This window comes from Pseudonaja textilis, chromosome 1 (assembly GCF_049901715.1).
Source record: "Pseudonaja textilis isolate UNSWEBS1 chromosome 1, rPseTex1.2, whole genome shotgun sequence".
NCBI classification, from domain to species: Eukaryota; Metazoa; Chordata; class Lepidosauria; order Squamata; family Elapidae; genus Pseudonaja; species Pseudonaja textilis.
This window is the reverse complement of record NC_141990.1, coordinates 139211268-139238146: the sequence shown is the minus strand read 5'-3', so window position 1 is coordinate 139238146 and position 26879 is coordinate 139211268. Positions and strand designations below refer to the sequence as shown.

Genomic DNA, 26879 nt, shown 5'->3' with positions numbered 1-26879 from the left:
GGTCTTTGGTGCTTTCTGAACTCCTTTCAGCCCTGAGCTACGAATATTCTCCTTTGCTGGAGCCTGAATCAAGCTCTGCTGAAGGAAGGTCAGATGTCTCACTCCTCTTTTGCATCCTCTGCAGCTGTTTCTTTCCCAGTTTCATGTTAGTACCTCAGATGACATTATGGACAGTCATATTTTTTTTTACAGACTACCCAGGTGGCATATAAAAATTAGTTATATAAATGATTTACACTGAATAGTGGAATGGTTTGCTGTCTGTTTTCTGGGAACTGAACTTTGCTTCCTCTTAAAATCGCACTCGTTCTGCTTTATGTAATCCCTTTTTCTACGTTTATGGTATCATAATCCTTTGAGAAATTTACTGGAATGAAGAAGAGAAACAGACATCCAGGAGAGAAAACAAGAATGTGGAGATCCTGAAAAGGGATAAATAACGTAGTAGAAAGTATCATAAAACGAGCAAAACAAAACAAAACAAATCACATCTTGCCACAAATGCTTTAAAATAGGACGTGCTTTTTAACCCTGTTTAAATAAAACAATTTACTGTAGTTCAGGCATTGACAAATCATATTTCAAAACCCATAAGGACAGTGTTGACAGAGCTCTCTTTCCAGCCAATCACAGGCAAAGGCAGGACATAACGACTCTTACCATGGAAACAAATGATGACAAAATGGCCATGTGCTTGCTGAGTCTTCCATTGGCTGAGAAGTAGAGACGAGAGTGCTGAAGCAGGCAGGACCATAGAGGATCCTCAGGTCACTTCAATGGCACAGCCAAAGGGAAGAAAGGGAAGCTGGATGGATCCAAGAAGTGGAGAGGATCACAGAGACGGCTCCATTGTTTTACAGTGCCTCCTCTTTCTCTTTTCCTTCGTTGTTTTGGGACATTACTTGCAGTAGTCATGCTGGCCCTTTGGTTATCAGCTTCTTTCACAGGGTTTGGATCTGGGCAGGTTCAGCCATACCATTACATCATATCAAGCAAACAGAGTTTGAGGGGTTAGTGAAAGTGGTGGTTTATTGTTTCATTTCCTGTTCCTCAATTTCTACAGCAACCGGAAAGATGCTTGTGGTATGGCTACGAATGGTATGGCAAGTGCCTTGATTTGTAGAAAGAAGAAGGTCTACCTTAATTAGCAAAATATCTTAGGCAGACCTAATATTTCCAGAATGGAAGTGGAAACATAAATTGGACCACTTCTTTCCTCTGTAGATGGTCAGATGTATTGCTTAAAGGAAAACTGGAGTGATATGGCTGCCTATCAGTGGTGGGATTCAAATTTATTTACTACCGGTTCTGTGGGCGTGGCTTGGTGGGCGTGGCTTGGCTGGCTGGGTGATGCAGGGGAAGGATCCCGTAAAATCTCCATTCCCATCCCACTCCAGGGGAAGGATACTGTAAAATCCCCATTTTCTCCCCACCCCACTAACCTGCTTTCCAGCTCCTTTCTCCTATGCAGGGCAACAAAAGAAGACCCCGTTGGGACTCAGGAGGCAGAGAATAGATAGGGGTGGGGCCAGTCAGAGGTGGTATTCCAAACTACTCAAAATTTCCATTACCAGTTCTCTGAACTACTCAAAATTTCTGCCACTGGTTCTCCAGAATCGGTCAGAACCTGCTGAATACCACCTCTGCTGCCTATGCATACCTTTTGCTGAAAAAATAATATGGTATGCATACACAGGTATAACTGGGATGTCTGACTATGAAAGAGAAAACATCAGGTCCAGGGTACCTCCTTAAACCACATCATATCTCATCTGCAGCTTCTAGATAGTCTTTTTGAAATCCATTTTGTATTTAGGCCACGAGCCAATTCCTTCAGTTCTGTAAAGTCCATAGCAGTGTTTCCACTTCTAAGTGAGCAAGAAGGACTCCTCATTTCAGAGAAGGTATGTGTAGTGCATAATGAAAGGTGTAAGGAACAATGTAGGATATGAGAGAACTCGGATTTACCAAAAGCTCGAGTTACCTTGTTTCTCATTGCAACCTATTAAGTTAAGTGCTCCTTGCAACCTGTTAAGTTTCATCAGAGTTGAATCCAAGCTGATCTTAGACTCAGAGTAATAATAATAATAATAATAATAATAATAATAATAATAATAATAATAATAATGGGTGGAATTCTACCAATTTGCACCTATTCGCTAGAACCGGTTGTTAACATTCTGCAGTTCAGAGAACCAGTTGTTAGAAGAAATTACTGGCCTAATCCTGTAAGGAAGGCAGGAAGGAAGCATTCTGGTGTTGCTTATAGAAATTGCCTCTCCGTTAACCCTTATTACATTCTTGGCAGGGCTAGACCTCCTGTCTCAGTAACTTCTCTGGAGGTTTTTTTTTCCTCTTTTGCTGGTACTTTGCTTGTGTGGAGTGACCATTCAAAGTTACAATGGCACTGAAAAAAGTGACATAACCATTTTTCACGCTTACGACTGTTGAAGCATTCCCACAGTCATGAAAGGCCACGTGAGGAGATGCATGCCTCAATGTGAGTGATATTGAATTGGCCATGCCCAGCCAATAACATGACCACCAAGCCACATCCACCCAGTCACATGACCACCAAGCCACGCCTACCAATTAAGCCACACCCACAGAACTGGGTTGTTAAAAAATTGAATCCCACCCTGGATGATGATCATGATGATAGGAGGAGGAGGAGGAGGAGGACAAGAGGAAGAAGAGGAAGAGGAAGAAGAAGAAGAAGAAGAAGAAGAAGAAGAAGAAGAAGAAGAAGAAGAAGGATTAAAATAATGAATATGATGCCCACCCAAATCATAGAGAATCAGCAGATGCCTAAAAGGCAAATTGCAACAATGCATTGGGTTCATTTAAAAATAGCACCCTCTTTTGGGTAAGCTGAGTAGTGATGGTTTCTACTTACCTATTTTATTTATTTTTCAACAGATGCTCTGAGGCTATTCAGCAGAACCAAACTTTACAGGCAGTGTGGTAAATCAGTATTGAGGCTTTCAGTTAAGATATCTATTGTACCTGAAAACAATAGGCTGTCATGAAGAAGAGGACAAATTAAAAAAATAGCACTCTTCATGACAGTATCTGGATCTGATGCCCTTGAATTGTACTGCACACTTATATTCATGGAGGAAAAAAAAACCCTGTGGCAAAACAATGAGGCCCACAAAAGAAGTTAACATACAAAGGATTTGTTTTCCAGTCATGCTTAGAAAAGGAGCTTGAAACAGTCCAGGAATTTATAAAATGGGAAACTAAAGAGCAAATCTTGTCATGCTGGTATGTAGACCGAATCTTTGATCAAAGATCACATTGCTTTGTACTTAAGGAGCAAAATAATGCAAGCAGGCTGACTTATAGAGGTGAACTTTTACCTAGAAAACATTATATATACAATTCACTCAAAATTGAAAATGATGGGACATAGCAAGAATAATGTTCTAGTATTGGCCATCATCCAAATTAAAGACTTATTTAAGTCAGAAAAACAACTTTGGCCCTCAAAAACAAAAGAAAAGAAAAGAAAAAACCACACACTCAGGCCTGGAAACAGGGCACAATAAATGCAAATGTCATAATCAATGTGGTATATAACACAAACCTAGAAAAAATGTTCAGTATATGGGCAGCAATGTCACAAGCGTGGAAAGAAAAGCCACATGACTAAAATGGGCAAAATTAAAACAACAACAACAATTCCAGGTGTGAGAAAGGAGACTGGTTCCAAACGTTACTTGTTTATCGAATTTCCTCTGAATACAAAATAAATATTGGTGTGCATTTTGGTCTTAGAGTTGAAAGTAACTACAACTTATTAACAAGCCATGCCCACAGAATGGTAGTAAAAGAATTTGAATCGCACCACTGGGCAGAGAGCATTATTAGCAGAACCAGCAGGCACAAACATCCAAATGCATCTTCTGCGTTGTGGTATGAAGACAACTTGAAACTATGTACATTTAGCAAATGTAGGCTCTGGAGATTGTGTTCTGTAGTTACAATGTTTCACGTAACCGCTAATGGAAGGCTTACAACTAATGATATACACAATTGCTCTACTTGTAAAGGGGGTCACAGAAGAAAAACATGGTCAGTGGTACTGGAAAAAGCCTAGTCCTCAAATATTAAGCTGGGGAGAAAAGCTATTTTTTAAAAAAAGTTCAAGAAATACAGCATCTGGGAGGGAAAAAAATGGCCAGACCAGCCTAAAAGAAAGGCAAGTGTAGATGTGCCAAACGTTGCATGTCTGAGGGAGATTCAGAGAAGCATGAGAATGGTACATTTAATCTCAAAATCTTACCTGCCTATATCACAAATCCTAATTTCCCTGCCTGTATCACAACTCTGGGGGTATTTCTTTACAAAGACACTGTTTGACTTCATCTTCAGCATACCACAAGGGCCTAAATTACATAAAAAGCATGTATGCTTAAGCTTAAAACAATCTTTTTTCTTATTTATGATTCGTCTAAAGGAAATAAAAGTCTTCAAACATATTATTATACAAAGAACACAGAAAAGACATGTAACCAAGAAACCAAATGGCCTGATTGAAGAGTACTGAAAGTTTCACATATAACTTATTTTATTTAGAAAAAGAGGAATATGTCTTGATTGATTGATTGATTAGTTCTTGGGCCATATCAAAGTGCAAAGTTCCAGAAACAAATCATTACTAAAATTTGTTAGAAGCAATTTAAAGTGGAATTTGATAAAAGAGGAAATTGAGAAAGTTGAACCTCTTTTAGAGAAGCTCCTACACATGTTCTTTGCAGTGCATTTAATTCCTTTGTGGTTCAGCTCAGACATGGATCTAAGCTGATCTTCTATCAGTTTGCGTCTTGTGTTGTTGTCTTCTCATAAATGAACACAGAGCTGCCAGAGTTTGTACTTTCCCATCATGCATTGATTATTCACTTAAATAAACTGCCTGAAATGGGCTACTATGATGGCCATTACATAACGGATATTGGGAGAACAAACTCCTAACATGAACTTTAAAAAAAAAAAGCCTAATATAGATTCAGATGTTGCAAATGGCTTTGATATTTAAAATATTCAGTGCACAGGTTTGGGTAGTAAAAACACTGCACTTTTTTTTTCCCTGGGAAATTAAAGGTCAAGTAGTCTGGGAAGTATCAAAAGTTCCTGCATGACAGGCAGACTTTATAGCTTGGGGGAAAATCACTTACACCCCTCTTCCCTCCATTCTTCTAAATGAGCTGCGCTGCCAAGAATGTTGTTTATTGCTCAAGTAAAGCATCGTGGAGGGAATTGCGGCTGAGCAATCTGCTCGTGGATCATCCTAATCGACAATGTTACAAATTATTCTGATGACCTTGTATCCATCCTGTCTTGTATATATGGGTGTATGTCAAGACACACAGGGTTTGTAGGAATGGTAGCCGAAAATTACTTGCCTTCGGTCTGCCGATACTTAGCAGGGGATTCTATCTGGGAAAAGTTCCTACAGAGGCCTATTACACATTGAAAGTAACCTGAAAGAAATGTTTTTGAATCAAGAAAAACCAACACAAGTTATGACCCACCAAGCAGCTGCCTACACCTTTTCATTGGGTTTTGTATGGTCATGGGATCTTTATCTTTATATTGGCATCTGCATCTATATATCTGAAATAGTGAAGTTCCTCGTTTTATCTTGGCAGGTTGATTTTAATCTCAACTATATCAGAGCTCTAGTTTTTCTCTCATGGAATTCTTATACAATGGAAGCAGTCATAAAATAAGAGCTGTGGTAAGAACCCTTCCCTCAGATAACATAAGAATCCTCAGAGCATTGTGGTCTAACAGGTAATGACTTCTATTCACAACTGCAACACCAATATAAGACTCTGAATCCATATTTCCTCCCCTATCCTCTTTTCTCCATATAAAGAGAAAATAAATGTAATGCTGAATTGGCTCAATCCCAATTAATTGGGGTTTTTTTCCCCCCCAGGGTACATATCCCTAGCCATTCTCCTTAGCATAGCATAGCATTGCATAATCAAATGTATGGAAAAAGTGCAGGCCCTGGGAAAAATCAAATCTACAGTAATTTCCCATGAGACTCTTCTGGAGGCAGCAGGAAGCGAGCTCTCCAGATCCTTTCAAGTTCAACGGCTTCCTACAAGCTGTGTAAGCTAGTCAGGAAATAATATAATTGAAACCCCCAACCTCATCAAGTGTTAAGTCCCAATGGGTGAAGCTTTGCCTGCTAAAAGAAATGACATGATCACGTTGTTGCCTGCTTGTTTTGTATCACTCCAATCTCATTCAGTATGGTGCACCTAGTGCCCTCCCAATGGACGGCACATATCCGGAAAATTCATACCATGCATGGCAATCACTGAAAAATTGCAAGAAGAGATCAAAGACCAAAATACAGGCTAGCTACCTTTGCTGATGTTGCAACCGTGGTCATTGTCCTCCTTCCCCTTTTCATTCTCTACATTTCTTTTGATTATTCAAGAAAACGCAGTCTCTTGGCCACAAAGTTTTCATGTCAGTGTATAGAAACTCAGAATGTGTGCATCATTACAAAAACATAGACTCCCACCCACCATCCTTGCAATAAACATACTTCTAACACCATATATCTAATAAACAGTATCGTCCATTAGCAATGCAAATGTTAAAGATTCTAGATCAGGCTGGAGAGCCTTTCCTTCCCAAATGCTAGAGTTTCATTTCTGAAAATTGGGCTAACTTCTATCATTAACCAAGTGAAGGACTGCAACAGTGTGAAAGGGTATCGGTGGTGTTTGCTATGCGTCACATTGTGCAAATAAGGTTGTTCTGGCCTGCATCTTAGCAACCAGCTAGAGGTTTTCTAAACAAGGCACTTATCTGGGAACAGCCACTAGGCAACATCCTGAGCAAATATGTTATATCCTGAGGAAACACATGGATGGCAAAGCCTTGCCTGTCTTGTCATCTCTTACTCCTTCAAACTCTAATTGATAGAGCAATTCTGTCAATCAAGGATATGAAACACGAGGCCTAAAGCAAAAAAGTGCTGTTGACACCTCCCTTCATGCTCATCAGGTTCTCGTCTCCACCTGATATTACTTTTAAAAAAGATTCTTTGTATAATAAAATAATTATTCTACGGCAACATGTCAACTTTCCGCATCAACTTCATTCGCAGTAGTGGCTGAGTCCTTGAAAATGCAATTTAAAAAAAACTTTTACCATATATTTAAGAACAGAAAGAAAAGGAAAATCTGTGTGCGTGGTTTGTGTGGTGTGGTTTGTGTGTGGGGTATGTGCAGTGGTGGAATTCAATTTTTTTTAACTACTGGTTCTGTGGGCGTGTCTTGGTGAGTGTGGCAGGGGAAGGATACTGTAAAATCTCCAGTCAGAGGTGGGATTTGCCGGTTCTCCAAACTACTCAAAATTTCTGCTACCAGTTCTCCAGAACTGATCAGAATCTGTTGAATACCACCTCTGGGTGTGCATATGTGTGTGTAATATAGTATAAGCATTTCATGCATGCATATAATTATATTTACACAATAGTTTCCTCAAGTTACAACCAAAACTCGGACTGAAATTTTGGTTGCTAAGCAATGCAGTTGTTAACAAGTCATCATGTGACTGAATCCAATTTTACAACTTTTAGAGCCGTCATTAAGCAAATCACCATGATTATTAAGCAAATCAGGTGTTTGTTAAGTGAATCATATGGTTATTAAGTGATTCCAGGTTCACCTATTGGCTTTGCTTGTCAGAAGCTGGTTTCAGGAAGGTCACAAATCATAGTCACAAAACCAGTCATAAGTCACTATTTTTTAGCACCAATGAAATTTTTTGAATGGTCACTAAATGAATGGTTGTAAGTCAAGGACTACTTGTGCTGATCATATGCACTGAAACCTACAGCTGCAGGTCTCTAAACTTTAATCTGTAGTCTTACTTTGGAAGCTCCACTGAGGGGAAGCAGAAACGTTTAACTGTAGTTGATGTAAAATAATAGCCAGCTGCACAGAAAAATTCTAGATCACTCCATTAAGACAGTCTTAGCCCCATCTCATTTTCCTCATATTTAAGAAATGATGAGGATGTGTCCAAGGTCTGACATATTTCAATAAAACATCCTTTCCCTGCCCAGATGCCTTCTGCCTCCACTGAGCTAATGGCTCCCAGGTTATACCGCTACTTCATTAACAGCTACTTTCAGTTTCTGGACCCAGAGTAAGTCTGTCAAGTTGAACCAAATCATTCTTTATTACTACATCAGCCAGAGGGTAGAAAATATGAGATCAGGATTAAGTTCTCTGTAAAGTCTTCTCCATTTTTAGAGTTTCTTCTTCACTGATTTGTCACTGGTTTGTTGTTGTGACAATATGCCTTTGGAAAGTTCTGAATGTTCCACCGTATGAGCTTGTAAACCTGCACACTAGTGAAACAGCCATAATTACTTTGATTTTTATGCAGATGCAACAGCAGAAATAATGGAGGTGAAAAAGGGGCTGTTATTTCTCAGACACTTAAGTCAGGGCCAACATCCTATCACTTATCCCCAAACACTAAGGTACTGAAATGTTTTCTCCTTTGTTTAGTTATTCCTGGTATATTTTTTGGGGGAAAAAAAAAGGAATGTTGGACATATAAGCTACAGATGCCACCAAAATGAAAGATCTCTAGATGCTTTTGAGCTTTTGAGATGGAAACTATTTTTCTTACCTAAAATAAAACTTAACAAAATCAGATGACAACTTTCTGCTGCAGCATCATTTTGGGTGCAAACTGAAACCCATAATTTCTGTAATACTAAGATTCTATGAAATAGCATCCACCTCTTTTCAGATGTTCTTCAATACCTTTTCCACTAACTGTTATGACACAGGGCATTATTTTCAACCAATAATTAGAGTAACTAACCACATTTTCTTTGTTTTGGCAGCCCAGGAATCAAGAGGAAGAGGTTTTTTGATCACTGAGAACTTGGCATGTCAACAGCAATGGTTTTGGACAACATATATCCATTTTTAACATCTACCATATCCACCCTTTGCCATAATTTTTCCTGATTTCCCAAATAGCCCTTTAATTACATGACCATTACTTGGTAGATGAATATTTATTTTTTTATTGAGTTGTTTATTTATGTATTTGTTTGTTTCTTTGTTTTCCACACTGTTGCAGTGACTCAAAGGCGACACAAAACAATTAACATTAATGAAGATTAAATAAAGATTAAAATCCAAGAAGTCCGGCAATACAAAACTGGCTACAGTACAATACAAAACGGGGCCCAGGCTAGCCAGGAAAGCCAGGAGCATTGGAGCTGACCTCACTTCCAATGGGTAAATATTCCAAAGAGTGGGGAATCACCACAGAAAAGTGTCTTCTCCTGGACCCCACCTTCTGAAGTTCTTTGGCAGACAGGATCCAAAATAGGCCTACTTTGCTGGAATGACTGAGATGGGCCAATCTCATTGGAGTGATATTTTGTCCGATAGAGCCAAGGTAGAGCATTCTCATTTATAAAACAAAGATAAACCTGGACATCCCACTTTCAGAAATGGGGAAGTTGAGCATTTATTCATATTTTATGACTTCGAATTAGCCCGAGAAAGCTGTCGGATCTGACAGCTTACTAAATATTGATATTGTTGATGGATATCAGAAATGAAGCTGTGATCAAGTGTCCCATTTTAACCCCTGTTCAGATTCCAAGCTGGAATCGCTTGCCATGGCTGAACTTCGCTATGAATATTTGACCCAACGGTCTTGTAATGTATGTGTTCAGACTAATGGAAGATGCACACGGATGCTCCCTCATGACACCTGAATCACAAGTCCCAGAATCTGCAGAAGGAACATTTTGCCATCTGCCTTGAATTGTGTAAAGCCGTGTCGTTATTGTCCTTGCACATGATTTATCAAAGGAAAGGGAAACATGAAGCTCTGGTAAAGGGCAGCATATGATCAGGAAAGCCAAAACACCCTCAGAACTTCAAAGCAGCAAGAGACAATTGCAGCTTCTACTGAGCAAGGGTGGAGAATCCAATCCTCCCAGGGCCTTTGATTTGACCCTTAGCTTAACAGCCTCTTTCATCCGGGTAGGATAGGACTGAAACTTTACAAGCAACTTTAACATCAATCGCAGCTCTTTTAGGGAAGAACCCTAAGCTCTGTAATGGGCCAATAGCCCAGGCTTAGGCGGCATCAGCATAGATAATCTTCCTATGTGTGAACTGATAACCACTCCGTGGCAAAGATATCCATTAGATCAAAAGACGAAGTTCCATTTTCCAAATGTTAAATTTTGTATGTGTAGGCCCATCCTTCATGTATTCCTACTTGTATCTGTGCTCTCAAACTCTTTTCTGTTTATGTGCAGGATCATCTCAACCACACAGACAATCCGAGGGCCGTTCTGGGCAGCACAACTGCGGCAGAGATGTATTATGAATCAAGGAGCTCAAAGAGAACTATACAGATCTGATCTGTCCATCTAAAGCCACAATGTGGCTTCTGCTTCTGTTCCGCAAGAAAGCAGTATGACTTTTATTCAGCACTAAATCAAATATCAGCTAACTAGAATTGCATCTTGTTTTGGAGCAGGTCGATTTTAAAAAAAACATTTTTGTTTTTTATAGTTAAGAATATTCTTTGCATTGATCAAGAGAGCAACAGAAGGAGTGCTTCTGTTCTGTAATTTCTTTTCTGGCCATTACAAGCAAACCAACACATTTTCTCCCACTGATTTCAATAGAGGGGAAAAAAAAATGAGGACCAGCCCAAACCTCTTGCCAGTTGAGAATCATGGGGTATATCCAGTCTGGTCGACCTCTCTCTTCAGCTCTGTGGGATCTCTTTAATCTAATTGTGGCTTTCAGAATGTCCTCCTCGGAATCATGGGATTTGCAATACCAATTGTAGAAATCCTTTAAACAGTGATAAGCAAATGTAGTTTTGAATTTCATAAATGCACAGTGAGCTAGCTAGCTTTGGTTTTCTTAAGAAAGAAAAGTTTTGCAATCTGTTTACGCATAAATAAACACCCTTCGCTTCAAATTTCATAAGTCATACTCTACACGAAGTCCCTGATGTTAAGCACTTTGCTATTCATATCCGTATGCTTATGAAATTTCTTGCCTTTTAGACAAAGTACTCTAAAAATATTGGGCTACCAGGCAAAGTGTCTGGCTAGCTGGACATGAGCCGATTCAGTCAGATCTACTTCAATAAAAAGCCACAGTTTCTCTCCAACCTTTCTGAACTACAGAAATGCACACACACAGTATAGTTTATAACATATGAAGCTTTATCCTACTACCACTTAGAAGACATTGGTGCCTTCTTATGAATTTGTGCCCAACTGGGACAGAACAAGTACCATTACACCTTGTCACCTGGATATTTTCATTGAGGCAACACTAATGCCACTTTACCATTTTTGAACAATCAGATTGCTCTTTTAAGTCATGTTTAAGATTATAACATATTGATATCTTTTGATCCACTTTACCTTTACTGCTTAGAAACTGAGCACGCAGAAATATTGAAAAATGGTTTGCTAATTTGCAACCAGATCACCGATTAAGATAATCTTGAATTCAGTTTCCATCTTAAGCATCAGCTGCTCTTTCAGTTTGGTGTCATCTTTTGATAAATATTCTGTACTTCTTCCTCCCTGTCATTGAGAATGATAGTGTCTACATTGTTATTTTTTTTCTAACTTGAGAAAGAATCTTTTTTAAGATGCTTCCAGATGTCAATCAAATGGGTTGGTGTTTCATCTTTTCCTTTAGATAGAATATATTTTCCCTGAAGAGGAAAAAAGGAAATATCAGGCAAGAAAAGGGCTCATATGGAGGGTTTTTTAAAAATTGCAATTGTGCCAAAACAAAACAAACAAAATCTCCAGTACAATTGTCAGCCTCTTTTCTTTCAGGGTAGTTTGGAATTTCCAACCTAAGAGCAGGGGTGTTAAACTTGCATCATCATGGCGGTGTCACGTGATGTATCAGAACTTCCCCCCTTCGCTAAACTGGCATGGGCGTGGCCAGCGCGTGACACATCCAGCCCCCGAGCCAGGACTTTGACAGCCCTGTACTAGAGTTTCACCCATTTTCTACAAAATGAGAGAAAATATTTGATATCACCACTGCTTTGATAAACTTGGTCATCAGAGAAGTATCGCCTTTAGTATGTTTTCAATTATGCTGCTATTGACTTCCTTCCCAAATGGCACATTGGAGGTAGGATCTGTTTGCAAACAAAACTTCAGATCTATTTTTCACTCTTAGCATTGAGCTTTGTAGCATGCAAAATATCTTTCTCTAACCTGGTGCCTCCAAATTCCATGGGATATTGCTCCCTAAATTTCCAAAATAAGACGATGCTCACTACAAATTCTGGAAACTCTTCAACACTTCGGATGGGTATTAAGTTGTCAAAAGTTGGTGAAAACCAGTGATTAAAAAAGCAGGCACTTTAAAATGAGCAAAATATTTATAATATAAACTCTTAGATAAAAAGGCTTCCGGGTTAGATGGGTTTATTTTCAAGGTGGTCCTTTTCGTATAATAACCTATCTTATAGAAAATTACAACCTCTTGTAGAAAAATAAACTACTGACTAAGGTTTGTTATGTTAATTATGTCCAGAAACACAGAGACGGAATAAAAACAGGAAATGTTGCAACTTTCTAAAAGAAACGAGCAATTAATTGTAGTGTGTCCTGATATCAAGACATGAATCCCAAAAAATCCATTTATTTGCTGACAGTCTCCACTCATCTCCAGGAAGTGGCCAAAGGAAAGCAACAGATATACAGATTCCAAGAAAGGAGGGGGGTACTTAGACACAGAAAATCCTTGCAGGCCTTTTGACAGGTGCTTAAACAAAGCCCCTGAATCCTGTTTATTCAGACCAGGTTGCCCAAACAGGAAGGGATGACACTACAAGTCTAAATCCATCTTCAAAAAATTCTGGCACAGGATACTGAAGGCTGGCCAAGTCTGCCTAGGCTGGAAATTCCAAGCTGTTTTTATGCTCCGCTTCTCCATCCTTTTGATGCATACAGAGAGAGGGAGATGTGTAAAGTTTAAAAGCAATTTATGGCTCTGGCTCTAGGAAGTTTGGCACTCCACAATTTCTGCCGTGGGTTTGGAAAGGAAGCACGTGAAGAGGTTTGCATGAAACAAAGATTACTGGATTGAGGTCACTCCCGCTTAAACTTTTTGATTTGGGGAGCAGGAGGCGACCTTGATAGACAAGTCAGATATGTGTTTTGTTGCTATGTTCAAAACTGCATGAGTGGACTTCTGTTTACGCAAGAGAATTTTGTTTTCTTCCTGTCACAGAACAGACACGGAGGTTGCAGAGGAAAAGTTGAATCCAACTACACCCTCAGAGCGTCCTTTTGAATTATGTAGGGATCCCACTGCCCACTGAAGGGTATTTATCCCTTCCTATTTCTCTGGTATGGCACTTTGATTCCATCTATGTCAAATCACAGCCATTCATCTCCACATATGGAGAATTCCAGATAAACTCTGCACCATTATCTTTTTTTTCCTTAAAAAACAAACCAGAGCCTTGTTTTTTTCCTCTGCATATTCTTGTTTCCTATATTATAGCAAAGGAAGAAAGAAAGAAAGGTTCTCTTACCTTCTCTCAAGATGGCAACAAAATAATCCAAAAGAGGATGAGGATGAGGAGGATAATCCTCTCCTGAATTTTGGTTGCTTAACAAATAGCTAGATCTGCAGCAGAGGTGGGTATTCAGCAGGTTCTGACCAGTTTTGGAGAACTGGTAGCAGAAATTTTGAGTAGTTCAGTGAACCAGCAAATACCATTTCTGACTGGCCCCAACCCTATCTATTCTCCTGAGTCTCAGCCGATTGGCTGGGTTTTCTTTTGTTACCCTGCACAAGAGGACGGAGCTGGAAAGCAGGTTAGTGGGGTGGAGAGGGAATGGGGATTTTGCAGTAACCTTCTCCCAGGAGTTGGCAGGGAATGGAGTTTTTGCAGTATCCTTCCCTTGTCATTCCACCAAGCCATGCCCACAGAACTGGTAGTAAAAAACTTTGAATCCCACTGATTCCACCACTATTCACTGATCTGCAGATGAATATTCCACCATGCAAAACCTGTTTTGCTCATAATGTCTTCTTGTCTCCTTCTTTGTGCCAGAGGTCAGACCCCTGAAACCAATCTCCTCCTCTGTCAATGAAACTTCAGCTGATCATCAAGAGTTTCCCATCAAAGCAGATAAAACATGAAAAGAGAGACCTCTGTGACAAAAGCTCTTTGTCAAGATGAGTTTGCGCATAGCCAACAGGAAAAGCAATCAATATTGGAGTTTGAGCTGATGACTACAACATCCAGATCTCTTAAACAGGACAGAGTTTTAACCCTTCTCCTATTTGAATGCTGCATGCTATTACTAATCACAGAAAAAAATGTGCCAAGAAAATAAAATTCTGTCATAATAAAGGCAACATTTCCAAATGAACAGTGTGTTCCCACTGCAGCCTAAGATTTAAATGCCTCTTGGGCCTTTTTAGTCTAAAAGGAACATGAAGGCCTGAAAATCAATTTTCAAATACAAGGAAGGAAGGAGGGAAAGGTTAATGTGTAAATTGATAGAGGAAAGGGAACAGATGCAAGAGATGGAATTGGCAAAGGAACAAATAATTGGAAAGTTGACAATAAGGTGACCTGTGATCTATTCACCAGTTATTAAAGGCACAGATCACACATTAGCACTTTGCCCAAGGTGCTGTTTTAACTATTTGTCCCTCCTTTCTCCTCATGCTTCCTCCAAACACATTGGAATCCCAAGTAAGCCTTTACAGTTATGCACCCTAAATTTCAGTTTCCGTGCCCATGAGAATTTCAGATCTAATTCAGCACTAAGCACTCAGGTGCTCTGTAGGTATCCTGAACTTTCCCTGGCTACATAGCTAGTGGAAAAGGTTAATGGAATTTGCAGTCTGATGCATGTTAAGAATATCAGTTAACTTCCCCTGACACCAGTGGATAGGAACAAATGCATTGGTAATATACTATGTGACAGGGCATGAGAGCTAAGAAGCAAGACCAAAACTTCACAAAAATAGGGTACAGAAGCATATTTATTACAGAATTACAGAATAACAGAGTTGGAAAGGACCTTAGAGGTCTTCTAGTCCAACCCCCTGCTTAAACAAGAGGCCCTATACCGTTCCAGACAAATGGCTATCCAATCTTTTCTTAACAACCTCCAGAACTGGAGCACCCACAACTTCCAGAGGTAAGCTTTTCCATTAATTAATTGTTCTCACGGTCAGGAAATTTCTCCATAATTCTAGGTTAGATCCCTCCTTGATAATTTTCTATTGGTTACTTTTTGTCCTGCCCTCAGGTGCTTGGGAGAATAGGTTAACTGCCTCTTCTCTATGACAGCCCCTCAAAACCTGGCAGATAGTATCCTGTCACCCCTAATCCTTTTCTTTGTTAGGCTAGACATACCTAGTTCCTTTAACCAATCATCATATGGCTTAGCCTCCAGACACCTTAATTAACCTGGTTGCTCTTCTCTGCACTCTTTCTAGAGTCTCAACATCTGTTTTGCATCATGCAGACTAGAACTGTGTGGTCTTTCCAGTGCAGTATAAAGTTATATTAATACTTCACATGATCTTACTACTATTCGTCTCTTAATACTATTCCTCTATCCACAACCTAGGACTGCATTGGCTTTTTTGACAGCTGCACACACTGTAGTTAAGTGGTTGTCCATGAGAGCACCTAGATCCCTGCCATAGTTACTGCTGTTGAGTCAAGTATCAACCTATTCTATACTTGTACATTTGGCTTTTCTTTTTTTTACTTTTCTCATCACTGGTTACTTTTCTCATCACCAGCATTTTGTTGGTTAGCTCACAATTTTCAAGATCCTTCTGTATCTTGAGTCTATAGCCTAAATTGTTGGTTATTATCCCCACCTTACTGTTGTCTACAAATCTGACGAATTCCCATTCTATTCAATCTTCTGAATCATTTGTGAAAGTATTAAAAGTATTGGGCCTAAGACAGAACCTTGAGGTACCCCACTGCATGCTTCTCTCCCAGTGGTGGGATTAAAATATTTTTATTACTAGTTCTGTGGGCGTGGCTTGGTGGGCGTGGCAGGGGAAGGAATACGGAAAAATCTCCAGTCAGAGGTGATATTTGCCGGTTCTCCGAACTACTCAAAATTTCCGCTACCGGTTCTCCAGAACTGGTCAGAACCTGCTGAATACCATGTCTGCTTCTCTCCATTTAGATGTAGTTTCATTGGGGACTATGTGTTGAGTGAGATTGGTCAGCCAATAATGAATCCATTGTGTGGTGATGCTGTCTACCCTACATTTTTCTATCTTACCAAGATATAATACTTCAATATTACTTTAACAATTCTGGTCTGGTCATTGTCTTGTCTATGAGACAGAAGGTCTGGGCTGATATGATAGCTTTCTACCAGTAGTAGCGAGAAGAGAGGGTCAACCTATTCTCCAAAGTACCTGAGAGCAGGACAAGAAGCGGTCTTTCTTGTAGGCCAGTTTGATTTCTCCAGTACTCAGTAGGCCTTCCTGATATACTGGCTTCAGTGCATTCTCTTGCAGTCAGTCAGATGTTTAGACAGGATCTGGACTCATCTACTAAGTCCTTCACAAAGACCAGGGATAGGCAGATGTTGATGTTTGATGGTGTTAGAAGTATTATTGCAGGATTTAAGCTGTTCCAACTAAAGCTGCCTTTTGTAATTGACTGATGGTAATGTTGTCAATGCTAATGGTGTTCAACTGGTGCTCCAGATATTTTGAATTGCACCCTGGTGTCTATTACGATTGGTACTCTCTCTGCTTTCTTTTCATCATCATCACTCTAGCCATTATCTATGCACCGCAGGATGAAGGACTCTTTCGCAGGTTTCTAACCAATAACATCCTGCGCTTTCTTTTGCCAGTTGGGCCCGTAATACTGGCTGATGTTGTCTAAACTGAGAATAGTGTCCCTTTCTGGCTAGATTCAGAGTGTTTGCATCTTTAAAGAATGGGTGAAAGGAAGCTTGCTACATTGCAGTTATAATGTATGAAACCCCTTTCATACATTCAGCTTGTTTTAAGTCTCTCTTTTGTGGACACTTTTAATCAATTGGAATCCATTCCATGACTGCCTTAATTCACCTGCCATCAGTTCTTCTTGCTGCATGACCAACCCATTTCCATTGAAATTCTTTTACTCGTGTAATGATATTGTATACTTTTGTTTGTTCTCTAATCCACGTGTAGGTCTTTCAGTCTTGCCCTGTGATGCTGAGCATGTATCTTTCCATGGCTCTTTGTGCAATTCACAGCTTTCATATTGATTGCAAGGTTAGTGTCCATGTTTCACTGGCCTATGTTAGAATAGGTAGCACATACTGATTGAAGACTTTTGTCTTCAGGCATACGAGAAGGTTGCTATTGAAAACTTGCCCAACGCCTGCCAACCACATTTAACATGCCGTTTCCTGTATTGTATAACCTTCCGCTGAAATCTGTTAGCCAAGATATATGTATACTATGTCTAAATATTTTTCTTTCTTTGATGAATTTGTTAAAACATGAGCTGGGTCTTTATCAGGTTTAATTTTTAAACAAAATGGATCCCCTGCTTTGTACAGCTCTTATATGTATCTGTATAACGCTTCTGAGATTTGTGAGAAGAAAATAATGTCATCTGCAAATTAAAAGGGATTCAAATAGGTGCAGTAGAATTTTTATTCCATCTTTTGCCCAGTCTAGTTTATGAAATACTTCTTCAAGGCAGGCTGAGAAAAGGATAGGTGATACCCTATCACCTTGTCACACACCTCATTCTATGTTGATTACCACTTTAAGATCATTAAGGCAAATCTCAACATTCTTTTTTCTATTATTTTGATAAAAACCTTGTAGATAATTGAAAGAAGGGTTGTTGGGTGATAGTCCTTTAAATCATCTTCGGCTTCTTTCTTGTGTATAAGAATAACTTCAGCATTTTTCCATGCATCAGATATTTACCAAGTCATTTCCTGAAGCTTTGGCATTTTTCATTGATTTCATGGTACTTGATACTTCCTCTACATTTCCTCTTTTGTGGGTATTGTTACTTTTGAGCAATCTTGATTTTTGTATAGCTCTGAATAGAATTTTCCAATTATTTTTAACACTTGTTTTCTTGTACTACACCCAGAGCTTCACAATTTCATGTTTAATGCAAATAAACCTTCTTTCTGTATTTATAAGCTTGCGTTTTGATCTGTTAACCCCTTTCTTTTTTTCAATTACCCTGTTAAACTGACGTGTTTCTTCTTGGATATATTTTCTGATGCTCTTGCAAAGTTCAATGTATTCCAGTTTATTAGTGAAACTTCCAGTATTCTTCATTGTTCATTATTTTTTCATTAAATCAATAGTTTCATTAGAGATTTTTAACTTTACAAAGTGTTTTTTGATGGTACCATAGATATAACACATTCAAAGATATTTTTGATTTTTTTCATTTCAGTCCATAATGTTTACCTTTTCAAAATCTTATAATAGAGCAAAGTGGATGGATAAAACAATCCCAAAATCTTCCCTAACAGTTTATCACTCTTTATTTTCATTTTTCATAGTGTCTTTATCATTTTCATTCACTCTTTCCAACAGTCTATCTTCTCTTTAACTCACACCATTCAATGTTCACTTCCAATGTTAAAGTGATTGATAACAGTACAATTGCAAACTATGGTTTTATCATTTGACATGATATAGTGATAGGAGGTGGGAGCAGACGTCATCAATTGCCTGCTCCCAAGCCCTTACTAGTTCTTTCTTTTTCTCAATTTCTTTTGAGACTTCCTGTAAAAAGAAATTGATAAAGTACAATCAAAATTAACTTGTAATGCATTATAAAATCTCACTTAAAGAGGTCGTTCTAATTTCTTACTAATATGTACAATACTTACAGTCTTCACTCTCCTGATGGCTTTCTGGTACTTTTTATATTTCTGCTTTAGTACCACATATTCCATTTCCTCTTGGTCAGCATCTCCTGGCAAAAAGTTAACAAAAGAACTAGAACTATAAAAAAATAAATCATTTTTCTTTTTCTAATGAAAACAATTAAAAAGGTGTTAAGTGAAAATGATACTCGCTTTTGGGATTGTCTTTCATTTTCTTCTGCAGCTCCATATTATCCATCATAGCAGAAGATCCTGTACCATTCTGGACCAATGGTTATCCTATCTCTTCCTTAAAACTTCCAGTGTTGGAGAATTCACAACTTCTGGAGGCAAGTTGTTCCACTGATTAATTGTTCTGTCAGGAAATTTCTCTTTAATTCTAGGTTGGAGCACTCCTTGAGGAGCTTTGATCTTTACTCCTTGCCCTGCCCTTGGGTGCTTTGGAGCAGTGTGGGCCGGGGACCACTGGTGGTCCATGAGAAAATTTTGGGGGTCCACAGAGAAATGTCACCCTCAAAGTATCTCCCAAAGCAATTAATCCAGGCTGAGTCGGAACACAAGGCCGTGCTATCCACATGGCCTTCAGGAACACAAGGCTTGCTTGCATTGCAAACAACATGAGGTAGTGAGGGGAGGGGGGGGGAAAGGGTGAAGCGGGGAAACTTGCCCCACTTGTCTCACACACCTGGCCTGGGCTGGCCATCGGGCTGCTTCTTTCTTCTTCTGCTTTTGGCTGCATGCAAGGAAAGCAGCAAAAGTCTTTCTTTCTCTCCCCCAAACTCCTCCAGAAATGAGTCTTTGGGACCCTGCAAGGCCTCCTGCTCCAAGAGATTGTGCCAGTGCAACAAGTCTCACTAAGACTCATTTCTGGCGGAGTTTGGGGGAGAGAAAGAAAGACTTCTGCTGCTTCTGCTGCTTTCCTTGCATGAAGCCAAAAATCAGTCTCTCTCTCTCCCTCCCCCCCCCGCTCTCTCCTCCTGAGAATGGAGCTGGAGACAGTATCCTGTGATCCCAAATAAACAATGATCGATCGGTAGGAAAACAGGGAGGGGAATTTTCCTGCAGACTTTGGGGGAGATTTTCCCAGGGCCTCTGGTCCGCGGGATTTAAAATTATGAGTTTGATGGTCCCTGTGGTCCAAAAGGTTGGTGACCCCTGCTTTGGAGAATAGGTTGACCCTCCTCCCCCGCTCCCTGTAACAGCCCCTCAAATATTGGAAGACTGCTATCATGTTATGATGTCATGCAATGTTATGCATTAAGAATCATATCATGCATCATGCAAGAAAGCATATTCTTGCGGAGATAAACAAGCAAACCCATGATATTCTACTTGAAAACCATTTAGTTTAAAAATCAGATTGAAGAGAGGTTATGTTGCTTTGTTTACTTCAGTTGTAAATCAAGCAGAGATTCCAGGAAGGAGACAAAGCAGTTCTAGTGCAAAACATAAGAGCGCAGTGGTCTATATATCAGTGGGAAATGGAGCGCAGTGGGATCATCCATAAAGACTTGGTAATGAGTCAACAATCTGTTTGATACTTTTTTCCTGAAGCACAACTATTTACATGCCATGTTCCTATTGTGGCAGGGGACAGCAGCTTCTGGCAAGTGACAGGCTGTTAATATCAACTGTCAGTCACACTTTCAGTGCTATTGAATTGCTAACTTGCTTCACACTCTGGAACCATCTAAGCTGCCAGCAGCGCAGACATCCAGTGTCACAGGTCTATTTGATATGATCATTATTTTTTTTTAGAAAAAAGACAACAATCTCTCTCTCTCTTTCTCTCTCTTTTTTTTTCTATAGTGACAAAGTATAGAATAACAGAGCACAGACACCAACACAGACTGTTAATTACAGAAGATAATACAATTATGCTGTCCCTGAATGCATGAAAACAGTGGGAGCCTCTGCATCGTGTCAGTCCCCTTTCCATATGCCTCTGGAAGACTATATCATTAAAAATCTAGTGTCAATCAAAGTTGACCTGATGGTTTTCAGCAGGAAAGAGAAATGAAGGAAGGGCTCTGGTAATCAGAGAAGCAAAACTAGAACCCAACAGGTTTACATGTAAATGAAGATCAGTCATCTAGGCCAAAAGTATCTAAAAGATTAAATCATGGCAACTGGACCAGTTTAACCCCCTGCAGTCTGTATGGCAAGAGTTTGTTCTTTCCAACAACTCTCTGACTCTCTGCCTACCCAAATTTTCATTTTGACTGAAGAAGTTACTTGGATGAGAAACAAAACATCTCAGTTTGAATAAACTTTGGTTCAGTTGCAATGATTTAAGCCAACAGAACCCCAAACTTGTCTCTAACCATTATCCTCTCTGTACGTGTAAAGCAGTGGCCCCAAACCTTTTTTGTACCAAGGCACGATACAAAATGTACAAAATGATCCGCAAACTAGTACCGGCATCAGCACGCCCAACCAAGGCAAGGCGAGCCGAGCGACCGGCCAGCCAGCCGTCCCCCGCTTCTCCCTGCCATCTTCAACTCCTCTTTGTACCTTCTCGCGGTCGATGGGCTTTTTGGGCTCTTTCTTAATCTCCTCCTGAGTAACGCGAGACTCCACTGCCATCGGGATGGCTCTTCGTTCGAAGCCGCCCCCCCCCCCTTTGACGAAACTAAGGCGCGAGGATTCCTTCAGCACCCAAATGCCGCTTTCCAACCAACGACCGACAAGCTCACCCGGAAGCACTTTCTCAAGCGCCGTCGAAACAAGATGGTGGCGCCCAAGCAAAATAGGCGGCCCGGTACAAAATGATCCATGGACCAGTACTGGTCCAGGACCCGGTGGTTGGGGACCACTGGTGTAAAGGAAAGAGCTTCTTATCCTACCCATATTAGTTAGATCTATTTTTTGTTTTTTTTCTTTATATCCCACTGTTATTATTTTTATAAATAACTCAAAGTAGTGAATCCATACAATGCTCCTCCTTCCTATTTTCTCCACCACAGCAATGCTGTGAGGTGGGTTGGACTGAGAGAGAGTGACTTGCCCAAGATCACCCAGCTGTTTTTCATGCTTCAGGTGGGACTAGAACTCCCAATCTCCTCTTTTCTAGTCTAGTATCTTATCCAGTAGACAAAACCGGCTTTCCAAAACCAGTAGCCAGGCATCAGGGCTCCAAGTTTTCTTATGACTTGCTACCTGATCCTTTTAAGTGGAGATGCTTCGCAATGAATCTGGTAACTTCTTTATGAAAAATGAGCATTTTTTTTTCCCTAGAGACATCTGTGAGGAGGAATAGCTGCTCCTGTTTCCCACCCTAGCCTACCTCATCTTCAAAGAGCTGGCAATCCACGACAACTCCCTGCATGAGGAGGAGCTGCCAGTAGCTCTGAATAAATTTTTCAAGAGGCAGGTTGAATCCTACAATTTCCAACCTTCCCTTCTGGAGAATGAATTTTAAGACAGCTGTGACCTGCCAAGTACACAGCATCCTAAATGAAACAAGTCATCTGGGCAATTTTCAGTCAGAATTCAGACTTCGGCATGGGACTGAGGTGGCTTTGGTTATTTTCTTTAAGGATTATTCTTGGGATCTGAGTGAGATAGTGCAGATTTTGATACCGTCAATCATGGTACTTTACTGGATACTCTACAAAAAAACTTGGGCTTAGGAAATATTGTCTTTCTGTGGTTCTGCTCCTTCTTCAACAGATGGTTGCAATTTGTCGGGGTGGGGAAAGAGGTTAACTCAGTGGCCTGTAATTTTTAACACCCACATGAAATTTCCAGGGAAAATCACCCAACAGTTTGGGATGTGGTATCATTAAAATTATAAATCACCACGACAGGCTGCAAGGGAGATGTTATCAGTGTGCTATCCTGGAACCTGGATAGGCTGAATCTGAATGGGAGAAGACAGCCTAATCTTGAACCCAAGCAAGATGGAATTGATGTTTGTACATGAAAGTTCCCTATCAAGACCAATGGTGCCTCTGGAGAGGTACATACTATCTGTGAAGGAACAAGCTCACAATTTGAAGGATCTTTGTGGTCTCAAGACTCATGCTTAGAGGGAAGGTAGAGAACATGGCTGGAGAGACAAGAGCCCCCCTTTGTTTCACATTTCCAGGATATGACTTGAACTGAGGGTACGATATGTTGCTTCTCAGTGGTAGCCTGTAGAGATTCTCAATCATCCAGTTTAAGTTTGTCTCTAATATCCAAACTGGATGGAACAAACTATGTTTCATGGTCTATGAAATGCAGCCTACTTCTACGCAGAGAAGGTTTGTGGAATATAATACAAAACCCACCAGAGGTAGATGCTTGGGATCCAGAGGATGAAAATGATGCCCAGAAGTTACAAGAATGGAAACTGAAAAATGAACAAGCTCTCTGTATCATAGGACTGACACTCAGTGACCAGCAGCTTGTCCATATTCGTGGAGAAGAAACAGCTGCTAAGTGCTGGGAGAATTTAAAGAAGATTTATGTTCGAGACAGTGTAGGAGCTCATATAAATCTTACACGGAAGCTGTTCAGAACACATCTTCAAAAGAATGGAGACATGTTGACTCATATAAACACTATGAAGAGGATTTTTCAGGAGCTGCATGAAAAAGAGCTTATCTTCACTGAACTACACCAGGTTTATATAATTTTGTCTTCATTGGATCAGAGTTATGACGATTATGTAACTTCATTGGAAGTGCTGCCAAAGGACAACCTCACATTAACTGACATTACTGGCAGATTAATTGAAGAAGCCAGGAGAAGGCTTGAAAGGGATCAACTCAGAAGGGAACAGCCACAAGAAGAGGAATTATCTTCGTCAGCCTACACAATTAGAAAATGTTTTAACTGTGGAAGAAAAGGACATTTGGCCAGATTCTGCAAGAAAGAAAAAAGCCAAAATGCCAGCCAGAATGCAAAAAGGCATCAAAAGGATAAAAAATGCTTAGAGTTAGCCATGTATAGCAACCAAACTGTGAACAATAATAATTTTTGGGTTGTAGATAGTGGAGCATCGCACTGCATAACAAAAGATAAGAAAAGATTTATTAAGATGTCCACGAGTTCACAGCAGATATCATTAGCGAATGGTTGGAGACTTAAAGCAAAAGCTGAAGGTACTGCATATTGTCCTTGCATAAAAGAAAATGTAAAAATGTTATATGTACCACAACTTAAGTTTAATTTGCTTTCAGTTAGAGTTTTGATTAAACTAGGTTATGTAGTTACCTTTAGGGAGAAAACTGCATAATAGAAAAGGAAGGTAAAAAAGTGACTGCAACTTTAAAAGGTGAATTGTATGTGTTAAATGATAATCAATTAGAGGTGGCTAACACAGTGTATAATAACGTTAAACCTCATGATGAATGCATACATTTGTTACACAGACGTTTAGGGCATATAAATTTTAAAATGCTCAAGCAAACAGTTGAACTGTCTAAAGGTATAAAACTGAAGCCTTGCAGTAAGTATTTGCACTGCAATGCTTGCAGTCAAGAAAAAAGCAAGGTAATACCAGCAAATAGAGTTAATGGATTTACGACTAAGGAGCCTCTAGAGGTCGTATTTGCTGATATTATAGGTCCTAAAAAACCAAGTGTGGGAGGTGCTCGTTATATATTAAGTATAATGGATCATTATTCTAGATATGGTTTCTGTTATTTAATGAAGAGTAAAACGGAAACATATCAAAATTTCTTTAATTGGTTGAAGTTTGCAGAGAGAAAAACTAAAAGGAAACTAGTAACTCTTATAACTGATAATAGTACGGAATTTATAAATACTAAATTCCAAAATAGACTGAAGATGGCAGGTGTAGAACATAAAAGGTCTGCACCATATAGGCCACAACATAATTCCTTTATAGAAAGGCGAGGCCAAACACTGCAGGCAATGGCTCGTACTATGTTGCCAGATTCAGGATTACCTGAGAATTTGTGGGGAGAAGCAATAATGTGTGGTAATCATATATTGAATAATGTTGTTAACTCAACAACAGGTGAATTACCATTCACACGGTGGCATGGTAGAAAACCTGACCTAAGCTATATGCACACATTTGGAGCACCAGCATGGGTGCATATTCCCACACAACTGAGACATAAGGGACAGCATAGGGCTAAAAGATTATATTTTGTAGGTTACGAATCAAACCATAGATCTTACAGGTTCTGGGAAGAGGGCACAACTAGAATTCATTGTAGTGCTAGTGCTCAATTCCTGGAACATGTGGGATGGAAAAAATTGGAACAAGATTCGAATAAAAGTGTAGTCATAGAAACCTACAAGGGCCCGAGCCACCATACTAGTGATGATGAAAATCCAATTGAAGAGAAAGTAAAGGAAGTGAAAATAGAACCAATTAAAGAAGAAATAAGTGAAGAGGAAATAGATAACCAGGAACAGGTTATAGATAAAAGTCCACCTGTGAGTCCTGTTCTACCTAGAAGGTCAACACGAGAGAGTAGACCACCTGATAGGTATCAGGCAAGTGTGTGTCAGATTAGTAAAATTCCAACCACTGTGGAGGAACTAAAATTGTATCCTGCAAAGGATCAGGAGAACTGGCATATAGCAATGCAAAAGGAACTGAATTCATTAAAACAGATGGGAGTCTATGAGAATGCTAGATTACCTCCAGGGGAAAAGTCCATTGGATGCAAATGGATATTTAAATTAAAAACAGGTACAAATGGGACTGTTACCCATAAGGCTAGGTTGGTAGCTCAAGGATTTAATCAAACTGCATGTGATTATGATGAAGTGTTTGCACCAAGTCTAAAAGCAACAACCTTGAGAGCAGCTTTAGTGTGGGCAGCTAAGAAAAACTATATCATAAATCATTTAGATGTAGAAACTGCCTATCTGCATGCACCATTGCAGCACACTATATACCTAAAGAAACCTGTAGGGATTAAGGATGATAAAAATAATAATGACTGTTGGAAACTTAAAAAGAGTCTCTATGGATTAAAACAATCTGGTTATGAATGGAACCAATATATTGTTAAGGAGTTAAACAATATAGGGTTTAAAGCAGGTTTAGCTGATCCATGTTTATTCAAAAGAGAGAAAAATGGAATGGTGTCATTATTATTGTTGTTTACAGATGATATTGCCTTAATTACAAAAACCAATAATGAAGCAACTGAAATAATATCATTATTAGGAAAGAGGATAAAATTAAAGCAATTAGGAGAGATAAAACAGTATCTCGGATTGACAATAAATAAAACCAATCGTGGCTATAAGATATCTCAAGAGGATAAGATTTATCAATTACTAAAAACATATAAGATGGAACTTTGTAAACCAGCAAAAACTCCAATGAGTCAGGAATTTTGCCGGACTGATGCTCAGAGTTCAAAATTCGATAAGACTATCTATCAGTCGCTAATTGGTAGTCTATCATACATTAGTAATTGGTCAAGGCCAGATATTGCCTATAGCATTAATCAATTGGCTCGTTTCAACGCTGAACCCAATGAACGACACTGGCAAGCAGCAAAACGTATCTTAAGATATCTTAAAAGGACAATGCACTATGCATTGTATTTGGAGCCAAAAGATGATTTGATTTTAAGTGCATATGCTGATGCAAGTTTTGCAACAGATATAAACACTAGGAAATCAACTTCTGGAATGGCTATACTATTAGGAAAAGCATTAATAGGTTGGAAGTCAATTAGACAGCAACACATAAGTATGTCCACAATGGAAGCAGAATTTTCATGTCTATCTTTATTATGTACTGATTTACAGTTGATAATAGTTGTTGTTGGATATGGGATTAACTGTTAATGATTCCATTGTAGTGTATGAGGACAATCAAGCAGCCATACAGATGGCTACAAATATTGCTGTAAAAACGAGATCTAAGCATACAGATCTTAGATATCTGAATGTAAGACAATCTGTAAAAGATGGTTTAATAAGATTGGAGTATTGTATGACTGAGCAA

At 39.4% G+C, this 26879-nt stretch overlaps 1 long non-coding RNA gene across 1 annotated transcript in view; it reads right to left on the bottom strand.

Moving 5' to 3' along the window:
- Positions 1 to 286: 286 nt before the first annotated feature.
- Positions 287 to 26879, bottom strand: part of LOC148127842 (uncharacterized) — an 85580-nt gene continuing 58987 nt past the window's right edge. The window contains exon 3 of the long non-coding RNA XR_015740367.1: positions 287 to 422. This is a non-coding gene — a long non-coding RNA (uncharacterized LOC148127842). The remainder of the gene's footprint in view (positions 423 to 26879) is intronic.